Source organism: Mobula birostris, chromosome 13, assembly GCF_030028105.1.
Source record: "Mobula birostris isolate sMobBir1 chromosome 13, sMobBir1.hap1, whole genome shotgun sequence".
Taxonomy (NCBI): domain Eukaryota; kingdom Metazoa; phylum Chordata; class Chondrichthyes; order Myliobatiformes; family Myliobatidae; genus Mobula; species Mobula birostris.
In genome coordinates this window covers 30,841,926-30,861,678 of record NC_092382.1, presented here as the reverse complement: position 1 = coordinate 30,861,678, position 19,753 = coordinate 30,841,926, and the positions used below count along the sequence as shown (strand labels likewise).

The window sequence follows — 19,753 nt, the reverse complement described above, 5'->3', positions numbered from 1 at the left end:
TAACAACAAATGAAAAATAGAATCCGGTTGTCTCTATGCTTCCTGTTTCTGCCCCGTACTTTTCGCAGGCTACATTTGTTTTTAATGAGGGGACACAGCAGCTCAAAGGCAACCATGGGAAAATGGCAACAGAAACAGCACGCACACAATTTACAGCAGTCGTGGATAAAGTCAGGTCGGCAGGAAAACACACGCAGACGATTAATAACGAACGTGGGAATAAAGTACACACACACACATTCAAGGGAAAAGTCAATACGATGCCCGAGCCCCCTCACTGTACAGGCACGGCTCAATGCTATCAGGGACAATCACCAACCCTATTCAATGCACAGCTTACCAACAATTTCCTCCAGCGCTGTTCCACGGTTCTCAGCCTGGAATGAAGCAGAGTGGTCCCTCGGAAATGGCAAAGAGAGCGTCCAGCCCTTTTCATGCAGGAAGGCTGAAGTGCCCGGCCCAGGTAATTCACAGGAACGCTAACGGCTCGGTGCCGGCAGGGTTAAGCTGATTACAAGGCCGGTGGTTAGGTGTGCAGTGATGGGCGAGGAGGGGTCAATCCTTGATTGGCAGGGGGCGTGTCTTCTGACCAGGCGTGGGCGGTGCTGTCACGTGACAGTCAGCACAGTCCACCCCTCGGCAGCCTCGCCACTCGCCAGGCGTTACCGCAGTGAAAAGGAAAGGAATACATCTTACTCTATTTATAAGGTGAACGCTATATCTGACTATACAGAACTAAAGACAGACAGACGTGCTCTTAAAAATTTGGCAGACAACATAATATACACACAGCGATGATAAATAACGAGAATGAGTGCAATCGCCCAGTTGCCCACCACCCCACCGCCACAAAGCTCCTTCCACAGGGTGCAGAGGTCAGGGTTGGGGATCCATGTCCATGTACAGCTGCCTGCGCGTAAAACGGGGAGGGCTTGTCTCCAGCCCTTGCCTCTGCCCCCACTGCATCTATTCAAGGAGAGTGATACCATCCCGCACGGTCCTCCCGTTAGCTGGTGTCATGAGGGACAGGATCACTGACTATATCGGGGTGCGCGGTGGTGACCAGGTATCCTGCGACGGTACCGGTCACCCGGGTGTTTTATAAAAAATTACGGTCGCAGGCTCCCTGGTAGATGCCGTTGACCAGCGCCCACTCTCTAACAACCCGGGTGCCCTGACTGACCGTACCCCATTGCGGGCGCCAGTGTAGATCCCACTCCAGGAGGGTGGGGTATCGGACCCTCACAGCGGTCACCACCCGATCCCACAGGGTAGAGCCTACCCGGATCTTCGGCTGCGGCGCCCGTGGGGCGTTGTTGATCAGACAGGCTCCCCGGGGCGCTCGCCTCTTGATCAGAGAGGCTCATGTTGGGGCCCCCCTCATCCCACAGCCGGAGCAGCCCCGCGGCCAGGTGCTCGCAACGTGGGTCCAACTGCTCGGGCCAGTCCACCGGTTTACCGTGGTCCGCCAGGCCTCAAATCCCTCTCTCGTCGGTCCAGCCGGGAATACTACGCTCGGTGCCTGTACTGGCCATTTTGCCCCTGTTCCAGAACACTTTCCCCACGCAGCGCCAGTGAGGAAACAGATTCTGCAGGTCTCAAAGTCAAGGGCTCTGGGCTCACAGTCTGGGTAGTGAAGGATTTTATTTACAGAAGGCAAACGGGGGAAAATGGCAACGGAAGCAACACGCGCACAACTTACAGTAGTCGGATCAGCAATAAATCACATTAAATCGCGTGGGGACAAAGTATACAACCACCCTTGACTTTGTGCAGGCGCGGCTCTTCTGCTTAGGGACAATATCCACACTCCCAACCCTATTCAAAGCACAACTCACGGACAGCACGGTGGTCCCTCGGAGGTAGCACAAAAGAGAAAGGGTCACGCACACGTGGGCTGCTTTATAGGTCTGGAAGGTCCAGCCCAGGTGATTCACAGGGAAGCCAATGGCTCGGTGCCAGCAGGGTTAAACTGATTACAAAGGCCAATTACCCGAGGCCAAGTACAAGGCTAATTAACGAGGCCAATGGTGAGGTGTGCATTGATGGGCGAGGCGGGGTCAAACCTTGATTGGCAGGTGACGTGTTTCCGGCCAGGTAAATGGGCAGAGCCGTCACGTGACGGTCCCGACCCCCCCCCCCCCCCCCCCCCCGTCCAGATGCCAACTGCGTTTCATTGGCTTTGTATCTGGAGTCGGCACAATGACAAAGCTGCGTCCGGTCTGATCTAATCACTCAATTCAGACCCAAACAGGAAATGTGCAGGTTTCATTTAAACCCCTCCATGTGTATAAACACTAATTACTATTCACATTCCTCCAGCCTCACTGGACAGGAAACATCAAGTGAGAAACAGCAGGAGGTGGCCATTCAGCCCCTCTAACCACCAACAAGATGACGGCTGCTCTCCCATCTCAGCCACATGTTTCTGTCCGATCCTCATTTCCTCGATCCCTTCGGTCTCCACACATCTACCAGCCTCTGTTTTATGTGAGGACGATCACTGAGTCTTCACCGGCCTCTGTGGTGGGGATTTACAGACATTCACCACCCTCGGAGTGGAGACATTTCCCCTCATCTCAGTCCCGGACAGTCCACCCCCTTTTTCAGAGACTGGGATCCCTGGTTCAGCGGGTAATGATGTTGTGCATTTCAATGTGTTCACCTCTCAGTCCTCGATTCTATAAATGAAAGGGTTATCACATTTGATCTTTCTTCATATGATGACCCCACCACTCCAGGGATCAGTCTGGTGAATCTTCATTGCACTCTCCATAACAAATACTCTCTAACCTCTTTGTTAATCCTCCATGGAATTAATTTCCATCTTCTGCAGCCCCGTGTTGCCCCAACCACTCACCTCCCACCCCGTCACTATTTCCACCTTCCCACCTCCCCCTCACCTGGACCCACCTCTCACTCCCCAGCTCTTGCCCCATCCCCACCCCTCACCTCTTTTCTCGGACTATTTCCCGTCCACTCTCAGTCCAGAGGGAGGGTCTCGGCCCGAAATGTTGACGGTCCATTTCCCTCCACAGATGCTGCCCGACCCACTGAGTTCCTCCGGCAGTTTGTTCTTTGGTCTGTGTGACCCGTGTTAGTGTGGGGAGCGGGATTTTACACCATATTCCCGGTACAGTCTCAACAAAACACAAATAATTGTCACTTTGCCCGGACCATTGGCCCCGCTTGCAGGGCAACAGTCTGCCGGTGTTTGCCCCCCAATGTGGTGAATCGCCACCACCGTGGGCTCAGACATTTCCACAGATGAGCCCCTCCTGTCCCCACCGGGACAAACATCCTGTCCGCCCCCTCTCTCCCCGTCTTCATCCTCTCCCTCCCCGGGGAACCGGCATCAAACCGACGGGCCGAGCGGTCTCCTCCTACCTCTCAGCGACACATCAGACTCCGGCCGCAGGAGACGCTTCACAAACGCCCCAACTTCCCTCGGAGGGAAATGGAAATAAATCAGAAAGCGGACATTTACTTTGACGGTTGTCCCGCCGTGACGGAAAGTTCGGGAGACGGTGTCAGCGGGGGTAACGCCCTCTCGGGTCGTCCGCCTCCACTATTGGTTGTAACCAGTGATTGACATCGTTTCGCACCAGTGGGAATGGCGGAGCTCCAGACTCCTCTGTTGACAGGGGTGGGGGAGGGGCTGGTCACGTGATTAGTAGCCCAGCCGTTAAACCGATAAAGCTCGAGCTCTCCAGCGCGTGGGTGACGTAAGACACCGCGCACGTGAGGGCAGATCCCGCTGTGGGGACCCATGTGTGACGTCAGGAGCGTGGATGCGCCTGTGTGACGTCACCTGTGGGGGAGGGCTCGTATTTAAAAACACCTGAATGGACGTTTCTGATGATTTCAGTGGGACAACAACATTAATCACGGGTTTCATCACTGAATCCAGTGTTGTGAGATGTAAAGTCCCCTGTTTTGTGTCCGGCTGTGCCGTGTTGTTGGTGGAGTGGGCAGCCTGGTGTTTGTCTCGATTCGGGTCACAACACCAGAATTACCAGCGGGGTCCACACACAGTGTATTAGTCAACAGAAAACCTCCCGTCCCTGCAGTCTCTGTCTCCTGGTAAACTCAACACCCTGACAATGTGGACCATAGACACCCCTTCCTCTCAGACTCAGGGGATCACTCAGACAGCTGATCACTGAGAGGAATTATATTTATTGGTCATTAAAGTTCACCCAGATTCGTGTGGACGGATTTGATGTGGAGTTCGGGGTGTCACAGTGAAAGGGCCGGACGGCCGAACTCTCTCCGTTGTCCAAACATCCTTCCAGGTGAGGCGACACTGCACCTGTGAATCTGTGAATATATATATGAATAGGGCTTCTTACAATGTCAAGCACTAAACCAAGATGAAAGAAATTTATGAATTCCAGAGCTCCACAGAAATGTAGTGATAGTTAAGACATTAACAAGATTATAGCCTATCACTGCATTTCAGTGTGTAACTGGTACAATAAAACATATAATACTTAATTTAATAATATGACACGGTTGCACTCACTAATTATCACAAAATATAATTAGCAAATAAAGTAACGTTGTTTGCTTAGAAGCCATAGGGTTGTTGGTGAAAAAATTTAACTTTTGTATTAGCGAGTTCTATGTCAATGCATCGGATGACAGATTTACGAGTGAAGTCGAATATTGAAAGGAAAGGACAGAGAGGTCGTGGAGGGCTATCATCTCGTTATCACAACGCCATAAATACAACTTAAGTATACCAACGATGGGCTTGCTCTGCGGCTTGAGATACTAAACAGAAGAACGGCACTTTATTCACAAAATCCTCATAGCCCACAGTGACTGTGCACTGATCCCAGCAATGGAACCCGCCACTGCAGCCCCACAGTGCACTGTGTACAGATTGCAAAACTACGAAATTGTATGTGAATAGCCTCCCCTCCCCCAACTCCGCTCTTTCTGCGTCACCAGCAGACTGGGACATCTCACATCTCGCTGCCTCCGCCAGGCCATTAAACTGTGAAGAACTGTGGTCAGGGACTGATTTCTGGGGTACTCTAAACGCTACCTCCTTCCGGTCTGAAAACAACCCACTCATCCGACCACACACAACCGGCAGTTTATCGGTCTCCAAAGAGAAAACCTAATCAGGTACTCCTGAGGGTCAATACCATTGCTGGCTCCTAGTTTACCACCGTCAAATGCCAGGAGGGACATAATAATCAGAAAGTCTCCAGTCACAGCCGTGTAAATAAAATGTGATCTTAGTAGGTGTGTGGCACATGCTCAGAATGCAAAGGAGACAGACAAACTGAGCCAAGTCACAGACTGAGGAAGGGGAGGAATGATCCATTTTGATACCGAGAGGGAAGCAGAACGTTTCTTATTGTGCCTGATGCCGGAACTGTAGCTAGTTAGAAGATGAAATCTTGTTCCTCCAAATTGTTTTGAGTTGTGACAGTGTTTTACCAGAAGGCACCATGGAGACTAAAATTATCTCAGTTGAAATGTCCTTCACCCACTGACGTGCTTTGTAAACTTTTAGCAGTGTAGAAAAGTCAAAGGATTTGTGTATGGGAATCACAGCCACAACAGGTACTTACTGTCTCTAGTGAGTTCACAATAAATAGAGGCCACATTTCTGTCGAGAGTGAGCAAAGAGTTTTACTCAATCTTCACAGCTGCTGCAACACCAGAAACTTCACATCAGGGAGGAAGTTCAAATTAGCTCCGTGTTAAATGTTTAACCATCACGGTGACTGAAGGCAGCTGCAGGTTCATGAGGGACTGTTACTGTCAGAATCTGCAGTTCTTGCGGCTGCTCATCGCACCCAGGACTGAACCCTGGTCACTGAGCATTGGAGGAGTTCGTTCTGCTGATAATTAGCCTGAAAGTAGACTGATGTTTAATGTTGTGAATCTGTGAAAGATAAATCGGTTCTGTATCAAATCCCGTGTCTCAGGTACTTACTGTCTCTACCACACTCACAATGTACACGAGAGAGGCCACTCGGCCCATCTGGTCCCTGCCCATGTTTCTGTTCCATATCAGTATTTTAAAATCCATCCCTGCCGTTCCCCTCTCACTCTCCCTGTGATGACAGGTTGCAGCTAGTCACCACTCCGTGGGATAGCAGACTTCCCTTGAATTTCATAGAATCATAGAAATCAATAGCACAGTACAGGCTGTTCGGCCCACAGTGTTGTGCCGACCATGTAACCTACTCTCGAAAGAGCCTAGAATTACCGTCGCACATAGCCCTCTATTTTTCTAAGCTCCACGTACCTATCTATTCTCTTTAAAGACTCAATTGCATCCGCCTCCACCACCATCACCGGCAGTGCATTCCATACGCCCACCGCTCTGACTTCTGTCTTGCAAATACTTTCAAACACCTTAACGCTCTGCCCCCGAGTGTTCGCCATTTCAGTCCAGGGAAAAAGCAACTGGCTATTCCACGACCAATGCCTCTCATGATTTTATACACCTGTACGAATTCCCTGCATGATTTTCTCCAGTTTGAATCAGATGATGAGCTCACTGTAGCTTTGACATTCCTCAGGACTCTGGACTAAGGGGGTTAAATTCCTTCTCCGCTGCTCTTTTCAACATTTCGTGTCATTTTCAGTAATTACAAAGACAGTTGGGTTGTTGCAATGCGCCTGTGAAGTCCGACAGCAGACTAGCGAGTGAATGTTCGATGGAGCAGAGTCAGAAACTAGAGTTGGCATCCTGAGTCAGGGCTTTGGGGCTCCAAAAGGAAATGGGGCCTATCATTTACAAGGACGAGGAGGAAGTGAATCAGACCGGCAGGATGTGGCTACAAATGAAGGATCAGAAACATCTGGAAACTGGTTAACTGAAAAAAGTGTGGTTAAATTCTGCAAATTACTGGTGGAAATCAACAGATCAGACAGCAAATGTGGAGAGGAATAAATAGACAACGATTAGGCCGAGCTCCTTCAGAATGCCTAGACTGTGTGCTCTTCTGCTTAGTTGCTGCCTGAACTGCAGAGTTGCTTCAGCATTTTGTGTGTGTGCGTCTCTGCATTTCCAGTAACAGCAGAACCCCTTGTGTTTTATATCTATATTTTTAAGAGGATTGTACTTTGGCATTAGATACATGTTGATATTGAGTATATTGTTTACGGGAGCCGCTTTCTGCGTTAAAACAGTTGCTGAGTATTCTATATACACAAAAAAACTGAGGTGGACAAGGAACTAGTGCTTGCAGAAACTATTAATGGCACCGGGATGACCCATAAGGGCCTGCGTTAAAAATTTCGCCGGCGCTGAAGCATTGATCAAATGCGCAGGCGTCAAGGTTGATGACGTTGGTGAATATCACGCATGCGCGTAGTACACAAAGGCCTCGGGATCACGGCTCCAGGATCGGGCGCAGGTAAGCGAGAATCTCGGGGCGATGTTGTGACTCCGGACTCCGTGACCCGCAATCCCGGGACAGTCCTGCTCTCTTCCCTCTCTCTCAGCCCCACCATCAAAAGATCAGGTTCCAAATAACAGGGACATGTTTTGACCCATTCTCTCTGAGTACATAATGAAATCAAACACCTTTGTCCTGGGCAACAAGTAGCTTTCACATCACAAATGTGCCAGACTCCAATGAGACAGACTACTGCCCTTCCCTTCATATTCATTGGCATTGCCATCACTGAGTTCACCACCGTCAGTCACCTGGGGGAGGGTTCAGGGGAAATATTTATGTACAATACAGAAACTGGTGTTACCTGTGTGTATTGTGGTGATGCAAAAGTTGCTGGAGAATTTGCAAGTGGGAAGAAATGGAGTGATATTTGGAAATCTGACTTTTTCAAGCATCATTTAGCAAGAGAATCACATATGGACAATGTGCAAAAGCTGTGGTGAGAAAATACTTCATTACCCGCTACGGGCCTGCTACATAGGTTATGTGAGAGTGCAGATGAATTCGATCAAACCTAGAGGACATCAAAGTTTTTATTGACAGTGATTGCTAGCTGTTAAAATGAATAGCTCAAAATATAAAATTTAGTGCCCACACGTTGTCACCAGGCAAAAAATTGCACAGCACAAGATTTTTCCACATTTTTTACACCTCCCTGATGCCCTCACCTACAAGATGTGCATCCAGCTGCAGCTTGTAACCTTGCACTTTAAGGAGTTGGAACCTGAAATGGATGAATTCTGGATCATCCAGGAGTCGGAGGGGGTGATAGATATGACATGAAGAGAGGTGAGTTACACCCAAGGTGCAGGACACAGGAAACAGGGTGAGAGTCAGGAAGGGGAATGTGGGTAAACAGCCATTGCAGAAGACTCTTGTTGCCACCCCCACAACAACAGGAAGAGCACTTTAGAAACTCTTGGTGGAGGTAGTTAGGATAGTTACTGTGATCTCCGGACACCGTGACCTGCAATCTCGGGACAGTCCTGCTCTCTTCCCTCTCTCTCAGCCCCACGATCCATACACGGGCCCTGGGGAGCTTCCAGCTGATGAGGGAATGGGAACCGATGGATCTCTCAGACAGAGCTGAGCTCCAGCTGTCTAAATGCAAGGATTGGGAACTCAGAGAAAGGGAACAAAATCTTTTACATCACCAGTTGAGAAAATCACCGTTGTTCTACCTCCAATCACAAACAAGAGAAAATCTGCAGAGAGGGCATAGTTTTAAGGTGCTTGGAAGTAGGTACGAAGGAGATGTCAGGGGTGTTGTGTTCTTTATACGTACCGTGGGTTACTAATAACAAACCATATTCTGGCAAAATTGAACTTTTATTTAACAGCAACAAAACCACGTTTTACACTGCCATGCTTTTCTATCATTCTTCATTTCTGCGCATGCTCAGAACTCTGTCCAGTCACGTCCTGACACGTGATATCACCACAAGGGGTAAGTTATTTACACGGAGTGGTGAGTGCGTGGAATGGGCTGCCGGTAACTGTGATGAAGCCGCATACGTTAGGTTCTTTTAAGGGGCTCCTGGATAGGTACATGGCGCGTAGAAAACTACAGAGCTATGGGGAACTCTAGGGAATTTCTAAAATAAGTAATGTTTGACACAGCATTGTGGGCCGAAGGGCCTGTATTGTGCTGTATAAATGGGGAAGTCACTTACCCATGACCTCTGGTTGTCGTCCCGCCCAACATCAGTGGAAAAAGCTGCTTGCATTTACCCCATCTATACTCCCATAATTTTGTATACTTCTAACAAATCCTCAAAGCAATGTATAATTTCCTTGTTAATGCTTGGAGCCTTTTTTAGATGGATAAGATGATGAGGGGCATTGATCGTGTGGATAGTCGGAGGTTGTTCCCCAGGGCTGAAATGGCCAACAGGAGGGGCGTAGCTTTAAGCTGCTTGGAAATAGGTACCGAGGGGATGTCAGTGGTAAGTTTTTTTACACAGAGAGTGATGGGTGTGTGGAATGCACTGCCAGCAGAGGTGGTCAAGGCAGATACAATAGGGTCTTTTAGATAGGTACATGGAGCTTAGAAAAAAATAGAGTTTTATGCGCTAAGGGAAATTCCAGGCAGTTTCTAGAGTAAATTTCATGGTTGGCACATCATTGTGGGCTGAATGGCCTGGAATATGCTGTAGATTTCTATGTTCTATGTTGAACAGCGAAATAACTTTGACTATCCTACAATCCTCTGATAATCCCCCGTCGCTAAGGATGATTTAATTATCTCTGCCAGGGCCCCGACAATTTCTGCACTTGCCTCCCGTAGGGTCCGAGGGAGCACCTTGTCATGCCCCGGAGATTTATCCACCCTAATCTGCCTCAGGATAGCAAACATCTCCTCTTCTTTAATCTGTACAGGACCCACGATTTTAATGCCGCTTTTCCACACTCTCATTGACACTGTGTCCATCTCTTGAGTAAATGACATGGAAAAAAATATTTAAGATCTCCCCCATCTGCTTTGCTTCCACACGTGGATTGCCATTCCGGTCTTCCAGAGGACCAACTTTGTGCCTTGCAATCCTTTTGCTTTTAATCTATCTCCAGAATCCCTGAAGATCATCCTTCATTTTTTCTGCGAGGGCAATCTCATGCTTTCTTTTAGCCATCCTGATTTATTTCTTATGTGTTCTCTTGCATTTCTTATACTCCATAAGAACCTACCTGCCTATCCCTGTTATGCAACTCCATTTTGTGCTTCACCAGGGTCTCAATATCTCTTGAAAACCAAGAGATACAGTTTCTATCTTTAGCTTTTATTCTGAAAAGCACATACCCACTTTGTACTTACAAAATTTTGTTTGAAGGCCTCAATTTATCAAGCACACCTTTGCCTGATCCTAGTATCTAAATTCCAGGTGTTGATCCATGCCCTGAACACATCCGCCTTTCCTACACTGCTCTTTGTATTGAAATATACAGGGCTCAGCATATTCACTGCACCATGCTCAACGTTTTCATTCCTGGCTTTCCATCCTTTCCACAATCTGCTCTATTATTCAGGCTCCCATTCCGTCTGCAACTTTAGTTTAACCCTCCCTTACCCCCACATCCACCATGCAGCTCTATCACCCCTTTGGCTTTCCTCTCCCAGATCAATAAAAAGGAGGCGCATACCAGGTACAGGCAGATAGGAACAAATGGAGTACTTATTGTTACGTACCCCGTAACTGGGTTGCCAAACCAGCAGAAATGGAACACTCGTTGGAGTCTGGATTACTAGGAACTAATAAAGTTTTATTAAAGAAATAAGTAATACAGTACACTAATCGTAAGGATATAAATGCAACAGGTTAGCAATGATAATACACACATATACACAGAACTAGGGTAATAGGAATCAAACAAGCTCTATCGCAGTCTAGGGGTAAAATGATCAGTCTTAAGTGAAGCAGAGTTCAGTTCAGTTTAGTGCAGTTCGCAGTACCGTTGGAGAGAGAGAGAGAGATGCAATTTGGTTTCAGGCAGACCTTTTGATGTTTCGCAGTTGGTTTCGGGCAGACCTTTTGATGTCTTCTAATCCCACTGTGGTCACCGACTGTGACCCCTCCGTTCCGGATATGATCATTCTTCCACGGTGAACCCGGCACCCAGGCAAGGGTGGACACACACCCCAGGTTCCCACCTATCGTACCTTTACACCCTGTGAGCCTCTGGTCAGTTCCCGTGAACCGGCCCTCCAAACACTCACCAACTTGTGGGGGCACACTGCTCTTTCCAGGGTTTCATGGTGTGTCATGCCTTAGCAAACCTGTTCCTTTTATCCCCCTGCTGGGGTATCACCTGTCTATCAAACTTCAAACAGTTCAGGTTCAAAGCAACTGGTCTGTCAATATCTGAATTGTGTTTTTTTCCTGTTAATTCCTCTCTTCTCTCTTATTAGCATTTCAAATGTTTCTCCATTGTCTTTCTTATCTCTCTCATTAGCATCATCCGTCCGGTACCTCTGCTTGGTGTCACACATGACACTATGAAATACAGGAAATTCAAGTGAACACTTATGAAAGAAATAAAAGAAGGCATGAGGTTGCCCAGCAGACATGGTGAAGGAGAATCCTCAAGGATTCTGCAGGTGTGTTAAGTGCAAAAAGATTGCAAGGGAAAAAATTAATCCTCTGCAAGATCAGAATGGTAATCCACATGAGGAGACAAAATAGATGGGAGAGATTTTTTTTTGCATCTGTATTTACTCTGGAGATGGACACAGAGTCTATAGAAGTGAGGCAAAGCAGCATCAACTTCATGGACCCTGTACAGATTACAGAGGTGGAGGTGCTTGCTGTCTTAAGGCAAATTAGCGTGGATAAATCCCCAGGGCCTGACAAGTTGTTCCCTGGGACTCTGCGGCAGACAAGTGCAGAAATTGTCGGGGCCCAAGCACAGATATTTAAATCGTCCTTAGTGACAGGTGATGGATTGGAGGATTGGAGGACAGCCAATGATGCTCCGCTGTTCAAGAAAGGCTCTAAAAATAAACTAGGAATTTATACGTTGGTGAGCTTGACATCAGTAGTGGGAAAGTTATTGGAATGTGTCTGCAGGAAATGGATATACAAGTATTTGGATAGATGTAGATTGGTTGAGGATAGGCAGCATACTGGATGAGACACTGTCTTTGGGAGAAGCCAGTGTGTGGTAGTAGATGGTTGGCTCTTTGACTGGAGGCCTGTGACTAGTGGTGTGCCACAGGGATCGGTGCTGGATCTGTTGTGGTTTGTCATCTAGATCAGTAATCTGGATGATAGTGTGGTTAACTGGATCAGCAGATTTCTGGATGACACTAAGATTGGGGGTGTAGTGGACAGTGAGGAAGAATATAATGTCTTGCAGTCTGATCTGGACCAGCTGTAGAAATGCAAAATGGAATTTAATGGAGACAAGTGCGAGGTGTTGCATTTTGATAGGACCTGGGTCTTACACAGTGAATGTTAGGGCACTGAGGAGCGCTGCAGAAGAAAGGGATCTGGGAATACATGTCCATAATTCACTGAAAGTGGTGTCACAGTTAAATAGGGACAGAAGGAAAGATTTTAGCATATTGGCCTTCATGAACCAAAGTACTGAGTACAGGAGATGGATGTTTTGTTGACATTGTACAAGACATTGGTGAGGCCTGATTTGGAGTGTTGTGTGCAGTTTTATCACCTACCTACTGGAAAGATGTAAAAGAGGTTGAAAGAGTTTAGAGAAAATTCACAAGGATGTTGCCAGGTCTGGAGGACTTGGGTTAGAAGGAAAGATTGAACAGATCAGGACTTTATTCCTTGGAACATAGAAGATTGAGTGGAGATTTGATGGAGGTATACCACTATTTTGAGGGTTATTGGTGAGGTAAATGCAAGCTGGCTTTTACCACTGAGATGGTGTGGGACTACAACCAGAGGCCATGGATTAAGTGTGAAAGGTGAGACATTAAGGGGAACATGAGGGGAAACTTCTTCACACAGATGGTCATCCGGGTGTGGAATGAGCACAAATGGTGCATGTGAGCTGAATTTCAACATTTAAGATGTTCGTATAGGTACCTGCATGTTAGGGGTACGGGAGTAGGGAGTTGAAAAGCCTCAGCACCAACTAGATGGGCCAAAGGGCCTGTTTCTGTGTTGTAATTTACTATGACTCTGTGTCAAGAACATGAAATAATACTAATGTTTACTCTAATTCCTTCTAACAGCTGAGCAGACCAACCATACATCTGAGTTGGAGATATTTACATGGCGTTAAAACTGTGGCACTTTAAATTAACAGTACATACAAGAAAATCCCAACTGCATGTTAACCAAGGCTATTTGTGTGAGAGTGTTTCAGTTACTGTGGGGCCAGGAACCCATGCAGCTCAGTGGGAACAGGGAATAATACCAATAGAGAGAGTCAAACTGAGCCAGGTCACAGATTGGAGATGGCAGAAATGCCCCATTCTTAGAGAGACAGGAAGAGCATCAGAGAATTTGATGGTCATTCCAGATACCAGCACTGTGCCCAGTTAGAAGATGATTTCTCTCTCCAACTTGGGAGGAACTACACTGCAACAGTGTGATACCAGATCACACCTTGGCAACTAAAGTGATCTCATCTGAAATGTTGTCCTACACCCATTGATGGATTTTGTAAATCTTTTTACAGGTTAAAAATGGCAAGGAATTTGTCTACGGGAATCTCGAACACAACACGACAGTTTTGCTGTCTCTGTCCAGATATTTAAGAAGTGGAGCAAGGGATTCACTCGATCATCCTTCCTGCTCAGACTGTGGGGAGGGATTCACTCGATCATCTCAACTTTAGGTACATCAGCAAGCTCACACTGGGACAAGGCCATTCACCTGTTCTGTGTGTGAGAAGGGATTGAGTCAGTCTGCCAACCTGTGGACACACCGGTCAGTTCACATCGAGCAGAGGCTGGTCATCTGCTGAATTTGTGGGGAAGGTTTCACTCGGTTATCTGACCTAATGGCTCACCAGCGAGTTCACACTGTGGAGAGGCCGTTCACCTGCTCAGACTGTAGGAAGGGATTCGCTCAGTCATCTCATCTACAGAGTCACCAACGTGTTCACACTGGAGAGAGGCCGTTCACCTGCTCAGACTGTGGGAGGGGATTTACCCAGTCATCCAATCTGAAAGTTCATCAGCGAGTTCACACTGGGGAGAGGCCGTTCACCTGCTCAGACTGTGGGAAGGGATTCACTCTGTCATCCCAACTGAAAGTACATCAGAGGGTTCACACTGGAGAGAGGCCGTTCACCTGCTCGGACTGTGGGAAGGGATTCACTCAGTCATCTCACCTACAGACACACTGGTCATTTCACACTGGAGAGAGGCCATTTACCTGCCCAGACTGTGGGAAGGGATTCACTCGGTCATCTCACCTACAGAGTCACCAACGAGTTCATACTGGGGAGAAGCCGTTCACCTGCTCAGTCTGTAGGAAGGGATTCGCTTGTTCATCCAATCTGAAGGTACATCAGAGGGTTCACACTGGGGAGAGGCCATTCACCTGCTCAGACTGTGGGAAGGGATTCACTCAGGCATCTCACCTACTGAGACACCAATCAGTTTACACTGGGGGGAGGCCATTCACCTGCTCAGACTGTGGGAAGGGATTCTCTCAGGCATCCAAGCTGAAGGTACATCAGAGAGTTCACACCGGAGAAAGGCCATTCACCTGCTCAGACTGTGGGAAGGGATTCACTCAGGCATCTCACCTACTGACACACCGGTCATTTCACACTGGGGAGAGGCCATTCACCTGCCCAGACTGTGGGAAGGGATTCACTCAGTCATCCCATCTACAGAGTCACCAACGAGTTCACACTGGGGAGAGGCCGTTCACCTGCTCAGACTGCGGGAAGGGATTCGTTCGCTCATCCAATCTGAAGGTACATCAGCGATTTCACACTGGGGAGAGGCCGTTCACCTGCTCAGACTGTGGGAAGGGATTCACTCTGTCATCCCAATTGAAGGTACATCAGAGGGTTCACACTGGAGAGAGACCATTCACCTGCTTGGACTGTGGGAAGGGATTCTCTCAGGCATCTCAACTACTGACACACCAGTCAGTTCACACGGGGGAGAGGCCGTTCACCTGCTCAGACTGTGGGAAGGGATTCACTCGGTCATCTGACCTACAGAGACACCAGCGAATTCACACCGGGGAGAGGCCATTCACCTGCACAGACTGTGGGAAGGGATTCACTTGCTCATCCAGTCTGAAGGTACATCAGCGAGTTCACACTGGGGAGAAGCCGTTCACCTGCTCGGAATGTGGGAAGGGATTCACAGAGTCATCCAAACTACTGGCACACCAGACAGTTCACACTGGGGAGAGGCCATTCATCTGCTCAGACTGTGGGAGGGGATTCACTCAGTCATCTAATCTACTGAGACACCAGCGAGTTCACACTGGGTAGAGGCTGATCACCTGCTCAGGCATTGGGAAGAGATTCTCTCAGCCATCTCCAACAAATGTGCATCATTGAGTTCACACTGGGGAGAGGCCGTTCACCTGCTGTGAATGTGGGAAGGGATTCACTCCGTTATCTAACCTTTTGACACATGACCGGGTTCACAATGGGGAGAAAGTTTCAATAAGCTGAATGCTGGATATTTGTCCATCACTGTTGCTGAATGCAATTTCGAGAGTGACTGTAGGTGCTGAACTCTGCAATTATTGCTGTTGCTCACCACACCCAGTTCTGCACCCTGGTCACTGGGCATGGGAGGAGTTTCTTCTACATATTCACCTTTAGTGGGACTGGAGTTTAATATTCTGGATCTGTGACAAATAAATCAGTTCTATTTTAACTCTGTCTCCGGTACCTTGTGAATTTATAACACACCTAGTGTACAGTAGAGAGTTAACTCCGGCTGGCTGGACCCGGCCAGTGATTCTGTCCCATGACAGTCCTTTTAAATCCTCCCCTGTTGTTCATCTCTCGCTCTCCCTAGGGTGATGAGTTCCAAACAGTCACCACTCTGTGGGTGAGGAGGTTTCCGTTGAATTTTCTGCGGACTGAAGAAGTCGAGCTGACTGCAGTTCTGTCTGAGATGTTCTTCACCCCTCTCATCTCTGGGCTGTGTTAACCTCCTTATTCAGGGCTCATTTCCACATTATGGGTCATTTTCCTGCTTCTAAAGGGTTGTTAGAAAACACCCTGTCCTCTAAAGACTGAAAGCAGAATGGGAAACCATTAGTTGGATGTTCAACGGAGCAGGGTCAGAAACCAGAGGCGGGTTTGCACAGGGCAGAGTTTGGGACTCTGGACGATGGTCGGGGTAAGAACGTGTGATGAGAAGGGAGTCAGCAGTGGGGTGTGGCAGCGAATGACAGAGTGGAAACGTTGGAAGCTGATTGACAGAGAAAATAATTTGGTTGTCTGACTGATGACACAAACAATACCTGTGGTGAGGTGCTCCACTGGTCGAGGAACATGTGTGTGGTGGGAATGGTTTTATCTATTGAGGGAGTTGTTCCTGTGTGTTTATCCTGTAATATTATATCTGGATGTTTATTTTGGATTATCCTATCTGTAATAATGTATTGATTATCTTATAAATAGTGAGATTCTGTCCCTAACTGGATCAGGCTTGAATTTATGGTGCCTTAATGAAGTTATGGTGCTCATTCATGAGTTTGTATTTTAAAGCAAGATTTTGGTGAATGATGTTTGCCTCTTGATTGTACCTTCATAAGTAACCAGATTGATTCAAACTGCTAGAGGATCCTGGAATGTGTTGGATTGTGTCTGGTTTCTCGGCATTTGCTGCATTTATTGCCTCGTTTGTTTGTATTGTATGTGTTTTTGATTTTTTTTTTCTTTCTGTGAACCACCTTGTCCTGTATTTCTGCAAGGAACCCCTCTGTTTCAGGGAAGAGGTCTCCAACTCTCTGTCAGGTGCTCGATGCTTCCTTGTCACCATCTGGTCTGCTCAGATCGTTGGGATTTCTCCCATGGAGGGTCATACTCATTCCACTGGTTAATCTTTTCTTCCATAGTGATGATTCATTTTTCTCAGTTTGCCTCTCATTTAAGTTTTCTGGTCTGTATTTCTTACCATGATTGCAGATACACACATGGAGTGCTCAATCCTGTTCATTTTTGATGAAAATATATACTTGTAAGTTTTATCTGACAGGTTGTGATTTTTTTTTCATGTGTGTTATTTCTCTTCCTCCTTCCATCCAAGGTAGTGTTAATCTAAGTGGAGTTGAGTGTAAATAGTCGGCCTTTTCTCCTTGGAGTGACAGAGGATGAGAGGTGACCTGATAGAGGTGTATAAGATGAGGAGAGGCATTGATCATGTGGACAGACAGGTTTTTCCCCCAGGGCTGAAATGGCTAACACAAGAGGGCATTGTTTTAAGGTGCGTGGATGTAGGTATAGAAGAGATATCAAGGGTAAATTTATGCAGAGAGTAGTAAATGCGTGGAATGGGCTGCCAGTGGCGGTGGTTGAGGTGGAATTGATAGGGTCTTTTAAGAGTCTCCTGGACAGGTACATGGTGCTTAGAAAAATAGAGGAGTATGGGTAAGCCTAGGTAATTCTAGGGCAAGGACATGTTCAGCACAGCTTTGTGGGCCGAAGGGCCTGTATACTGTGTTGTAGGTTTTCTATGTCTCTAAGTCGCTGCATGTGAGGCTGCTGAACAAGATCACAGCTCATGGAATTACAGGAAAGATGCTTGTATGGGTCGAAGATTGACTGACAAGGCAGAAAGAGTCAGAATAATGTGGAGAATTCTGTTTTGCTGTCGCTAACTAATGGTGTTCCGTAGGGGTCAGTATTGAGACCACATCTTTTCACATTAAATCTGAATGATATGGATGACGGAATTGATACCTGGGTGATGAACTTTGCAGTTGATACAAAGATAGGTACGGGACAGGTAGTTTAGAGCAAAGCTGGAGTCTGCAGAAGGACTTTGATAGGTTTGGAGAACAGACAACGAAGTAGCAGATGAAATACAGTGTATGCAAGTGTCCAGTCATGTACAATTGGTAGAAAGAATAAAGACGGAGAGAAAAAAATAAATGGGAGAAAATACAAAAATCAGAAATAGGTACTTGGGACTCCGTGAACAGGAGTCTCTAAAGGTTTGCTTGCAGATTGAGTTAAGGATGACAACTGTAACGTTAGCATATAGGAGCAAGGATGTGGTACTGGAGCTTTATAACACATTGGTCAGATCACGCAGTTTCCGACCTCCCATCTGAGAAAAAGATATGCTCATATCGGAGCGGGTTCGGAGAAGGTTCACGAGAATGATTCCAGGAATGAAAGCGTTAACTTAAGATCTTTGACCCTGTACTCACTGGTCCAGAGGAAAGAGAGGGGATCTCATTGAAACCTATCAAATATTGAAAGGCCTCGGCAGAGTGGCTATGAAGAAGATGCACCCTACGCTGTGTGGGTCTGGGACCAGAGGCCACGGCCTCAATGTATAGAGCATCCACTGACAGCAGAGATGAGGAGGAATTTCTTGAGTCAGGGAGTGGTAAATCTTTGGAATTCATTGCCATGGACGGAGGAGATGCCAAGTCATTGAGTATATTTAAAAAGGATGTTCAAGGATTATGGGGAGAAGGCAGGAGAATGGAGTTGAGAGAGAGAATCAATTGGACACGAAGGAATGGTGGAACAGACTCGATTGGCTGAGCAGTCTCTGTCTCATATCTCATGGCTCAAGAAGAGTCTAGTGAGGTTGCATTAGGGTTAGGGTATTGTTAGGGTATCCGCACCTGGATTATTGTATCCAGTTTTGGTGGTTCTGCTGTAGGAGAGAGGACGTCAATCTGGAATGAGTGCAGGAGAGATTTACGAGAATGGTGCCGGTACTCGAGGGACTGAGTTCTGGAGAGAGGCTGGGCAGGTTGGGACTTCACACCTTGAAGTGCAGGAGATTGAGGCTGACATGATGCAGGTGTCCCAAACCCTGAGTGTACAGAACTGGGGAACGTGCGCAGTCCTTTTCCCCACTTTTGTGGAACCAACAACCAGACGGCACCGGTTCAAGGTGAGAGAGGATTGATTTAATAGGGATGCCAGGGGAAAATTATTAATCCACTCTCCCTTCCGGTTCATCGTTTAACTAACTCAATGAGTCCACTCTCAGGTTAAAGGAGCAACACCTCATATTACATCCGGGTAGTTTACAACCCGATGGCATGAACATCGATATCTTTAACTTCTACCTCTTCCTTTTTATCAAACCCACACGCCTGTCTCCTCCATTCTGTCTCCCCACTTCTCTCTTCTCCACTGTGGACCGTCTCCCTCTGGTTCCTCTTTTACTTCCTATTTTCCCCATGGTCCGCTCTCCTATCCTATCAGATTCCTTCTTTTCAGTCCTTTGAATTTTCCACCTCCCACCTCACAGCGTCTCACTTCATCTCCCACCTCCCCCACCCTCTCACCTTCACTCTTACCTGGTTTCACCTGTCATCTACCAGCTTGGACTCTTCCACTCCCCGCATCATCTTGTTCCAGCTTCTCCCAGTTCCAGTCCCGATGAAGGGTCTCGGCAGGAAATCTCTGTTTTGATTTATCCCCCTCTGTAGAAGCTACCTGACCTCCTGACTTCCTCCAACATTTTGTGTTTGTTACTCTGCATCTCCAATATCTGCAGAGTCTCATCGGGACAGAGTGCAGAATGCAGAGACTACATCGGGTCTCACTAATGTCGAGGAGGCCACACCTGGAAAGCTGGAAACAGGAGATGACCCCAACAGGCACGATGTTGAAAAGTTGCCTCATGTGGAAGGACTGTTTGGGACCCTGACTAGTGGTGGGGAGGGTGGTTTGGGGCA

The 19,753-nt window shown here is 47.4% G+C and overlaps 1 protein-coding gene across 1 annotated transcript in view; it reads left to right on the top strand.

Moving 5' to 3' along the window:
- Positions 1-7,349: 7,349 nt before the first annotated feature.
- Positions 7,350-19,753, top strand: part of LOC140208711 (uncharacterized) — a 126,971-nt gene continuing 114,567 nt past the window's right edge. The window contains exon 1 of the mRNA XM_072277590.1: positions 7,350-7,388. The gene's annotated coding sequence lies outside the window, so the exon portion shown is untranslated. The remainder of the gene's footprint in view (positions 7,389-19,753) is intronic.